Consider the following 11,108-nt stretch of genomic DNA (forward strand, 5'->3'; position numbering starts at 1 on the left):
AAAACATCCAATCTCTTAAGTTCTAATAAAAGAGCTGAAAATGAGTTATTAGTAGTTGTTTCTGAAATCTCTTTATCTTTTGACATGGTATTGAAAGGAAATACTAGCTGTTTGACACTACATTTTAAGAATGCAAAAATAAGGGCGCCTGGGTGGCTCAGATGGTTAAGCGTCTGCCTTCGGCTCAGGTCATGATCCCAGGGTCCTGGGATCGAGTCCCACATCGGGCTCCCTGCTCCTTGGGAGCCTGCTTCTCTCTCTCTCTCTGTCTCTCATGAATAAATAAATAAAATCTTTAAAAAAAAAAAAAAAAAAGAATGCAAAAATAATGAAAATCATTGTGTTGCTATTAACACTAATGCAATGAGACTCACCATATTCTTTCAGAAGCCCCATGGAAGAGGAGGTCATGGGTTGTAAGGGCAAGCCAAGGTTGATGATGGGGGTGGCAAATGGTGAGACCAATGATCTGTTTCCAAAACATAAAGTTAGAGCTTTGAGTGATTTATAGTCCCTATTTTGTAATACAGACTTTCTAAACCAATGTTATAGGATTAGATGCTAATCACAGAGAGGAAACCACTTGTCTTCTATCAATAGAGACTAAACATGTTGTACTCTCAGTGCTCTGCAGAGTAAGAGGCATGCAGTAGGCCCTCTATAAACATTATTGAAAGCATATAAATATTTATATATCATTATATTATATAATAAATGTATAATATTTATTGAATGAAGACAAAATAATACCAAATTTTGCTGGCTCTGAGCATGGATAACAAACAGGAACATTTGCTTTCTAAATGAAAACAAAAATCAGAAAAATGAACAAGCATCATATCTATTTCTTCTCTGTTTTGCAAGATTTTAAATAACATGTTTTCCTATCGTGACTTGGCGAGCTTCAACCAAGTCAGCTGAATCAAAAACTATGCACCATGCAGAAATTTTAGAAAACGTACATAAGCAAAAGGAAGAAAATAAAAATGACCCCTAATTCACCACCCTAATATTTTAGTCATAATTTTAACCCTTAAATGCTTCCTAGGGGCCAGACACTATTCTAAGCCCCATCTGTGTCTTACTACATTTAATCCTCACAACAATACTCTGGGTTTTTACTATTATTACACCCATTTTATAAATGAAGACACTAAGACACTTAGGGGTTAAGTAGTATATAGTTCAAATTATCCCAGCTAGAAATGGGTGGAGCCAGGATTTGAATCCAAGCAGTGGGACCTCAAGAACTAAACTCCTTATTACTATTTTATACTAACTCCATTTGTCATAATTAACATGTGTAATATATTTCATACCTTCTCTATGTTTACGTGCACATAAAATGTACATGAACATTTTAGCCTATTTTTTGCACTTAATATCGTGAATATCTTTATTTGTAAATGTACAAAGATGTTCATTGTCATTTTGATCCCTTACAGAGCATTGCACTGTATGGATTTAACATACTGATGGTTTATTTACCAATCTTCTTTTGCTGGATATCTGGGTTGCTTCTACTTTTTTGGTATTTATAAACAAGGATGAAAATCTATGAATATTCATGTTTGTGAACCTGTCCAATTCTTTCTTATTATAAATGCCTAGAAATGCAATTGCCAATTAAAACGTTATATAAATGTTATAGAAGTTTTTAGGATTTTAAAACATTTTGCTCATCAGAAAACTAGGGTCTATGAGGGAAGAGTCTGTGGCTGTTCTGTTCGGAGTTCTACATTTGGCATAGAGTAGACACTCTATAAGTAGTAAATAATGACTGACTTACAGGATCTATTAGTCTAGCTGTTACTCATGTGGTCACACCCATGCAGTTCTCCAAAAAACTGAGGTATGGCTAGTATGACAAAATCTTATTGTCAAGGGAAAATATAAAAGGCTTGAGTATACAATCAGCTTTGCAAAACTCTGTTTCAAATTCTAGAATTTATTTGTATGTCACCAAGAATGGGGCCATGATACACTGATCAATCACAGTTTTCTTTGCTCTTTTCCATCTTGCCCATGGTTAAATATTTAAGTCTCCAAATTAGGACTATTAATTGCATTGTTCATGATTCCTATTAATGAAAGATTTTAACAGAAGTAGACCACAATTCATCCACTTAAGCAAAATATTTTACAAACATTCAGGTGAAATGGCAGGGTCATTTTAACATAAATGTGAAATGTGATGAGAGATTCTATCATTATTTTAAAATCTCCTCATTTTATTTTTTATGTTATGTTAATCACCATACATTACATCATTAGTTTTTGATGTAGTGTTCCATGATTCATTGTTTGCGTATAACACCCAGTGCTCCATGCAGAACGTGCCCTCTTTAATACCCATCACCAGGCTAAACCATCCTCCCACCCTCCTCCCCTCTAGAACCCTAAGTTTGTTTTTCAGAGTCCATCATCTCTCATGGTTTGTCTCCCCCTCTGATTCCCCCCCTTCATTCTTCCCCTCCTGCTATCTTCTTCTTTTTTTTTTTAACATATAATGTATTATTTCTTTCAGAGGTACAGATCTGTGATAAAACAGTCTTGCACAATTCACAGTGCTCACCATAGCACATACCCTCCCCAATGTCTATCACCCAGCTGCCCCAGCCCTCCCACCCCCCACCACTCCAGCAAATCTCAGTTTGATTCCTGAGATTAAGAATTCCTCATATCAGTGAGGTCATATGATACATGTCTTTCTCTGACTTACTTCGCTCAGCATAACACTCTCCAGTTCCATCCATGTCATTGAAAATGGCAAGATTTCATTCCTTTTGATGGCTGCATAATATTCCATTGTATATATATACCACCTCTTCTTTATCCATTCATCTGTTGATGGACATCTTGGCTCTTTCCACAGTTTGGCTATTGTGGACATTGCTGCTATAAACACTGGGGTGCACATACCCCTTCGGATCCCTGCATTTCTATCTTTGGGGTAAATACCCAGTAGTGCAATTGCTGGATCGTATGATAGCGCTATTTTCAACTTTTTGAAGAACCTCCATACTGTTTTCCAGAGTGGCTGCACCAGCTTGCAGTCCCACCAACAGTGTAAGAGGGTTCCCCTTTCTGTGCATCCCCGCCAACATCTGTCATTTCCTGACTTGTTAATTATAGCCATTCTGACTGGTGTGAGGTGATACCTCATTGAGGTTTTGATTTGGATTTCCCTGATGCCAAGCGATGTTGAGCACTTTTTCATGTGTCTGTTGGCCATTTGGATGTCTTCTTTGGAAAAATGTCTGTTCATATCTTCTGCCCATTTCTTGATTGGATCATTTGTTCTTTGGGTGCTGAGTTTAAGAAGTTCTTTATAGATTTTGGATACTAGCCCTTTTATCACTTCTCGGCCTTTTGGCTAAGATCAAGTGTGGATACTAGGCCTTTATCTGATACGTCATTTGCAAATATCTTCTCCCATTCTGTCAGTTGTCTTTTGGTTTTGTTGACTGTTTCTTTTTCTGTGCAAAAGCTTTTTATCTTGATGAAGTCCCAATAGTTCATTTTTGCCCTTGCTTCCCTTGCCTTTGGCAATGTTTCTAGGAAGAAGTTGCTGTGGCTGAGGTCAAAGAGGTTGCTACCTGTGTTCTCCTTTAGGATTTTGATGAACTCCTGTCTCACATTTAGGTCTTTCAACCACTTTGAGTCTATTTTTGTGTGTGGTGTAAGGAAATGGTCTAGTTTCATTCTTCTGCATGTGGCTGTCCAATTTTCCCAATACCATTTGTTGAAGAGACTGTCTTTTTTCCATTGGACATTCTTTCCTCCTTTGTCAAAGATTAGTTGACCATAGAGTTGAGGGTCCATTTCTGGGCTCTCTATTCTGTTCCATTGATCTATGTGTCTGTTATTGTGCCAGTACCATACTGTCTTGATGATTACAGCTTTGGAATAGACCTTGAAGTCCGGAATTGTGATGCCACCAGCTTTGCTTTTCTTTTTCAACATTCCTCTGGCTATTCGGGGTCTTTTCTGGTTCCATACAAATTTTAAGATTATTTGTTCCATTTCTTTGAAAAAAGTGGATGGTATTTTGATGGGGATTGCATTGAATGTGTAGATTGCTCTAGGTAGCATTGACATCTTCACAATATTTGTTCTTCCAATAATGAGCATGGAATGCTTTTCCATTTCTTTGTGTCTTCCTCAATTTCTTTCATGAGTATTTTATAGTTTTCTGAGTACAGATTCTTTGCCTCTTTGGTTAGATTTATTCCTAGGTATCTTACGGTTTTGGGTGCAATTGTAAATGGGATCAACTCCTTAATTTCTCTTTCTTCTGTCTTCTTGTTGGTGTATAGGAATGTCACTGACTTCTGTGCATTGATTTTATATCCTGCCACTTTACTGAATTCCTGTATGAGTTCTAGCAGTTTTGGGGTGGAGTCTTTTGGGTTTTCCACATAAAGTATCATATCATCTGCAAACAGTGAGAGTTTGACTTCTTCCTTGCCGATTTGGATGCCTTTTATTTCTTTTTGGTGTCTGATTGCTGTGGCTAGGACTTCTAATACTTTGTTGAATAGCAGTGGTGATAGTGGACATCCCTGCTGTGTTCCTGACCTTAGGGGGAAAGCTCTCAGTTTTTCCCCATTGAGAATGATATTTGCTGTGGGTTTTTCAAAGATGGCTTTTATGATATTGAGGTATGTACCCTCTATCTCTGTACTCTGAAGAGTTTTGATCAAGAAAGGATGCTGTACTTTGTTGAAGCTTTTTAGGCAACTATTGAGAGGATCATATGGTTCTTGTTCTTTCTTTTATTAATGTATTGGATCACATTGATTGATTTGCGGATGTTGAACCAACCTTGCAGCCCAGGGATAAATCCCACTTGGTCGTGGTGAATAATCCTTTTAATGTACTGTTGGATCCTATTGGCTAGTATTTTGGTGAGAATTTTTGCATCCATGTTCATCAAGGATATTGGCCTGTAGTTCTCCTTTTTGATGAGGTCTTTGTCTGGTTTGGGGATCAAGGTAATGGTGACTTCATAAAATGAGTTTGGAAGTTTTCCTTCCATTTCTATTTCTTGGAACAGTTTCAGAACAATAGGTATTAATTCTTCTTTAAATGTTTGGTAGAATTCCCCTGGGAAGTCATCTGGCCCTGGGCTTTTGTGTTTTGGGAGATTTTTGATGACTGCTTCAATTTCCTTAGTGGTTATAGGTCTGTTCAGGTTTTCTATTTCTTCCTGGTTCAGTTTTGGTAGTTGATACATCTCTAAAAATGCATCCACTTCTTCCAGATTATCTAATTTGCTGGCATAGAGCTGCTCATAATATGTTCTTATAATTGTATTGCTTTGGTGTTGGTTGTGATCTCTCCTCTTTCATTCATGATTTTGTTGATTTGGGTCATTTCTCTTTTCTTTTTGATAAGTCTGGCCAGGGGTTTATCAATCTTGTTGATTCTTTCCAAGAACCAGCTCCTAGTTTCATTGATCTGTCCTACTGTTCTTATGGTTTCTATTTCATTGATTTCTGCTCTGATCTTTATTATTTCTCTTCTCCTGCTGGGTTTAGGCTTTATTTGCTGTTCTTTCTCCAGCTACTTTAGGTGTAGGGTGAGGTTCTATATTTGAGACCTTTCTTGTTTCTTGAGAAAGGTTTGCATTGCTATATACTTTCCTCTTAGGACTGCCTTTGCTGCATCCCAAAGATTTTGAACAGTTGTGTTTTCATTTTCATTGGTTTCCATGAATTTTTTTAATTCTTCTTTAATTTCCTGGTTGACCCATTCATTCTTTAGTAGGATGCTCTTTAGCCTCCACGTACTTCAGTTCTTTCCGACTTTCCTCTTGTGACTGAGTTCTAGTTTCAAAGCATTGTGGTCTGAAAATATGCAGGGAATGATCCCAATCCTTTGGTACCAGTTGAAACCTGATTTGTGACCTAAGATGTGATCTATTCTGGAGAATGTTCCATGGGCACTCGAGAAGAATATGTATTCTGTTGCTCTGGGATGGAATGTTCTGAATATATCTGTGAAGTCCATTTGGTCCAGTGTGTCATTTAAAGTCTTTATTTCCTTGTTGATCTTTTGCTTAGATGATCTGTCCATTTCAGTGAGGGGGGTGTTAAAGTCCCCCACTATTATTGTATTGTTGTCGATGTGTTTCTTTGCTTTTGTTATTAATTGGCTTATATAATTGGCTGCTCCCATGTTAGGGGCATAGATATTTACAATTGTTAGATCTTCTTGTTGGATAGACCCTTTAAGTATGATATAGTGTCCTTCCTCATCTCTTATTACAGTCTTTGGTTTAAAATTTAATTTGTCTGATATAAGAATTGCCACCCCAGCTTTCTTTTGGTGTCCATTAGCATGGTAAATGGTTTTCCACCCCCTCACTTTCAATCTGGGGGTGTCTTTGGGTCTAAAATGAGACTCTTGCAGACAGCATATCGATGGGTCTTGTTTTTTTATCCTATCTGATAGCCTGTGTCTTTTGATTGGGGCATTTAGCCCATTTACATTCAGGGCAACTATTGAAAGATATCAGTTTAGAGCCACTGTATTGCCTGTAAGGTGACTGTTACTGTATATTGTCTGTGTTCCTTTCTGGTCTATGTTGCTTTTAGGCTCTCTCTTTGCTTAGAGGACCCCTTTCAATATTTCTTGTAGGGCTGGTTTCGTGTTTGCAAATTCCTTTAGTTTTTGTTTGTCCTGGAAGCTTTTTATCTCTCCTTCTATTTTCAATGACAGCCTAGCTGGATATAGTATTCTTGGCTGCATATTTTTCTCATTTAGTGCTCTGAATATATGATGCCAGTCCTTTCTGGCCTGCCAGGTCTCTGTGGATAGGTCTGTTGCCAATCTAATGTTTCTACCGTTGTAGGTTACAGATCTCTTCTCCCGAGCTGCTTTCAGGATTTTCTCTTTGTCTCTGAGACTCGTAAGTTTTACTATTAGATGTTGGGGTGTTGACCTATTTTTATTGATTTTGAAAGGGGTTCTCTGTGCCTCCTGGATTTTGATGCCTGTTTCCTTCCCCAAATTAGGGAAGTTCTCTGCTATAATTTGCTCCAATATACCTTCTGCCCCTCTCTCTCTTTCTTTTTCTTCTGGGATCCCAATTATTCTAATGTTGTTTCGTCTTATGGTATCGCTTATCTCTCGAATTCTGCCCTCGTGATCCAGTAGTTGTTTATCTCTCTTTTTCTCAGCTTCTTTATTTTCCTTCATTTGGTCTTTTTTATCACTAATTCTCTCTTCTGCCTCATTTATCCTAGCAGTTAGAGCCTCCATTTTTTATTGTACCTCATTAATAGCCTTTTTGATTTCGACTTGGTTAGATTTTAGTTCTTTTATTTCTCCAGAAAGCGTTTCCCTAATAACTTCCATGTTTTTTTCAAGCCCAGCTAGTATCTTTAAAATCATCAGTCTGAACTCTAGTTCCGACATCGTACTAACGTCCGTATTGATTAGGTCCCTGGCAGTCGGTACTGCCTCTTGTTCTTTTTGTTGAGGTGATTTTTTTCCATCTTGTCATTTTGTCCAGAAAAGAATAGATGAATGAGAGAACAAAATGCTAACAGGGTAACAACGTCCCCAGAAAACATATACTAAACAAATAAGAAAAGACCTGAAACTGGGGGAAAAGAAAGGGAAAGAAAGAAAAAAAAGAAAAAGAAAAAGATAAAAACAAACAAAAACAAAACAAAACAAAAAAACAGAATATGATCAAATATGATCAGGCTGGTGCATAGATCAGTGCCACACACTAGATTTAGGCATATTTTGGTCTGTTAGAAGAAAGTGCCTCCCAAAATTTTAAAGAAAGAAAAACTTATATATGTACAAAAATAAGGGTTAATACGATGGAGGGATGGAATATGACTGTAAAGATGAAAATTATAAAAGACTTTATAAAAGGAATTGATAAGAAGTTGGTTGAAAAAAGAAAGAAGAGGATTTAAAAAAAAAAGGGAGAGAATGTGATCAGGCAGGAGACTAGAACAAACAATACTAGAGATTTAGGGTATATTTTGATCTGTTAGAAGAAACTATCTCAAAATTTTAAAAGGAGAACAACTTATATATATATACCAAAAATAAGGGTAACTACTATGAAGGGATAGAATATGACTCTAAAAATGAAAAATAAAAAGGATTTTTTAACAAGGGGATCAATAAGATGTTGGTTGAAAAAGGGAAAAAGAAAAATTCAAAAAAAGAAAAAGAAAGAAAAAGAAAATTTAAAAAATTAACTTTGAAAGACTAAAGAATCATGGTAAAAAAGCCATGGATTCTATGTGCAATATTCCCCTAGCGCTGGAGTTCTGTCGTTCTCATTGAACGGTAAACTTGGTCTTGGCTGGCTGTTCTTGCTGATCTTCTGGGGGAGGGGCCTGTTGCCGTGGTTCCCAAATGTCTTTGCCAGAGGTGGAATTGCCCCGCCCTTGCTGGTCCGGGCTAAGTAACCTGCTCGGTTTGCTCTCGGGAGCTTTTGTTCCCTGCGAGCTTTCCGTACAGCTTTGGAGGACGAAAGTGAAAATGGCAGCCTCCCAGTCTGCGCCCCGGAGGAGCTGAGAACTCGTGGCCCCGCTCCTCAGTGCGCCCCCAGAGAAAAGTAGTCAGTCACTCCTGTCTCCCCAGTCTCTGGCCGCACTCCGTGCTCACCCGGCCTGTAACCGAGCGTTTCTATCTCCAGCGCCCAACTAGGTGTGGAGTCTCCAAACCCAGCAGATCCCTGCGGTGCGCTCCAGCGCCACTCCTCCCAGGGGAGGAAGGAGTCTCCCCGGATCTGCCGCTTGTTGGGTCCCTGCTGGAGGAGCAGTGGCCCGACTGTGCCGCGGATCACGGTTTATGACAGCCCCGAGCTGAGAGCCCACGCCTCGGCTCCGTCTCTGCAGCCGGCTTCCCCGCTCTGATACCTGGGAGCTCTGCCACACTCAGGCACCCCCGGGCTTTCTGTGACCCCAAGGGTCTTGAGACCACACTTTCCCAGTGAGGGTTCCACCCCCCGCTTAGCCACTGGAGTGAAATCCCTCAGCGGAGCAGATTCTAAAAGTTCCGATTTTGTGCTCCGCAGCTCTATCACTTGCCAGAAGCGGCCGACGGAAGCCCCCTCCCCTGCCGTCTATCCTCCCGAATATTGCCTCGGATTCACTTCTCCGCACGTCCTACCTTCCAGAAAGTGGTCGCTTTTCTGTTCAGAGAGTTGTTGCTATTCTTTTCTTCGATCTCCTGTTGAGTTCGTAGGTGTTCAGCATGGTTTGATCCCTATCTAGCTGAATTCCTGGGACCAGACGAAATCCAGGTCTCCTACACCTCCGCCATCTTGCTCCACCCCCCATTTTATTGCCTATATACAAATTGTCATGTATCGCATAACAAACTCCCAATGATCACAAAACTAGGGGATGAAGTCCCGGCTCACTTGCTTGAATTACAGAACGCATTTACAGAAATGCAATTGTCATACCTTCAAATGCACCAAATATTATAAACTAAAAAAAATAGTTCTAATAAATAAGTGCATAGTAAATTAATTTCCTTGATGGAAAATTAACATTCAGAATGCACTCACATTTATCATTATTGTCAGAAAAAAGTATGTTAATGTATAATAATCTTTGAAGTTAGAATTCAAAGGTACATTGAAGAACTTCACATTTTTAAACTTAAATTTGAAAATGCAGAACTAGTTGATTTTGTTTTCCCTCCACAAATCAAACATAGAGAAGTCTGGGAAAAGGAAATCATACATTTATAAGATTATATTTCTTCATGTATTATCCAAGGAAATTTCTTTCATTTTTATGGTCTACCTAAAAATATTATGTGTCACCTTAGAAATTAATATTTTCCCAGGCATCTTCAGGGGAATTGTAAGTAGTTTATACATAGCTTCCTTCACAAGGGTCTATTTGTATTGAACAGAAATCTTCCAAAAGTCTCACAAAGAGTTGGGCAATTCATACTAATTAGTGCCAGTGCTTGTCTCTGCATTGTTCACCATCCCCTTCCTGATTTCTGATTGATTCTGTTTCCCTTTCTGTTGCTTATATCCTCGTTGCTAAGTTTCTTTTATCATTATTATGCAGTGAACTAGATTTCAATAAAAATTTCACTCTAATGGCATCTTATTTGTCTAGCTAAACACCGGTGTTCTAACACCTTGAGTCGCCATGTCCCAGAACACTGATTTGTCTTCCCTTCTGTATTCCCATCCCACTTCCAACATTAATGAAATGAAGCTAACTGCTAAGGTAGGAAACAAGTTACCGCCATAAGCTAGCTATAAATAAAGACAAAGCAACCCTGGTGGATTGAAGTTCAGGCTGTATGTGCCCCAGGCTGTCACTGGAAGTACACGTTCTTGCTCTTAATTTCAGAGGATGTTGATCTTCCTCATTAAGGAGGACATGTTTTCATTAAAAATGGGATGTTAGGGTGTCAAGAGACCTTTATCTTCCACCAGTTGCAGAAGAAACAATTCTTCGAGAAATACTCAACTCTCTGGAGAAAGACATATTGAAAGATATTCTACCTGATCAGATTTACTATTAATGAGTGCTCCACTTGTCCTTAAGTCATTATTATTCTTTCTTGAATTTTTTGGCCCCATCTCAAATACTGAAAATGGTAGGTTTTCAAATTAGTTCAGTTAATTTTTCCAGTTACTAATAGCTTACTTGAAATTCTAAACTATTTGGTCAAATTGGTCCGCTAACTGCTCTTTTAGCAGTTACCACTCTGCTAGACCAACCTGGGTCTCAGCTTAAATTAAGTAAAGGCCAAAAGTAAATTTTTAAAAACTGGTAAATTCCCAATACAATCACTTCTTTTCTTTTGCAATTGATATCTTCCCCAACCATGGATAAAACCAAACCCTTAGTCTTAGAACTGTACCTACATTCCATTCTCCCAAATTTGAATATCATATTATAATTAAGCCAAGAACATGGTTACTTGTCAGCATGAATCTTTTACTGTGAGGCACAGTTCACCAGATAAATGCTGGAAGGTACATGGTTAATAGCCAGGGCAATATTTTCTCAAATTTTTATTACTTACAACTGTGCCAATTACCCCAAATTTCTTTTTTTTTTTTTTTTTTTTTTTTTTTTTTTTTTTTTTTT

At 38.3% G+C, this 11,108-nt stretch overlaps 1 protein-coding gene across 1 annotated transcript in view; it reads right to left on the minus strand.

Annotated features, from left to right (window-relative positions):
- IQCM (IQ motif containing M) overlaps positions 1 to 11,108 on the minus strand; it is a 363,870-nt gene that overhangs the window by 301,621 nt on the left and 51,141 nt on the right. The window lies entirely within an intron of this gene.

Source organism: Phoca vitulina, unplaced genomic scaffold (assembly GCF_004348235.1).
Source record: "Phoca vitulina isolate PV1807 unplaced genomic scaffold, GSC_HSeal_1.0 scaffold14, whole genome shotgun sequence".
Lineage (NCBI taxonomy): Eukaryota > Metazoa > Chordata > Mammalia > Carnivora > Phocidae > Phoca > Phoca vitulina.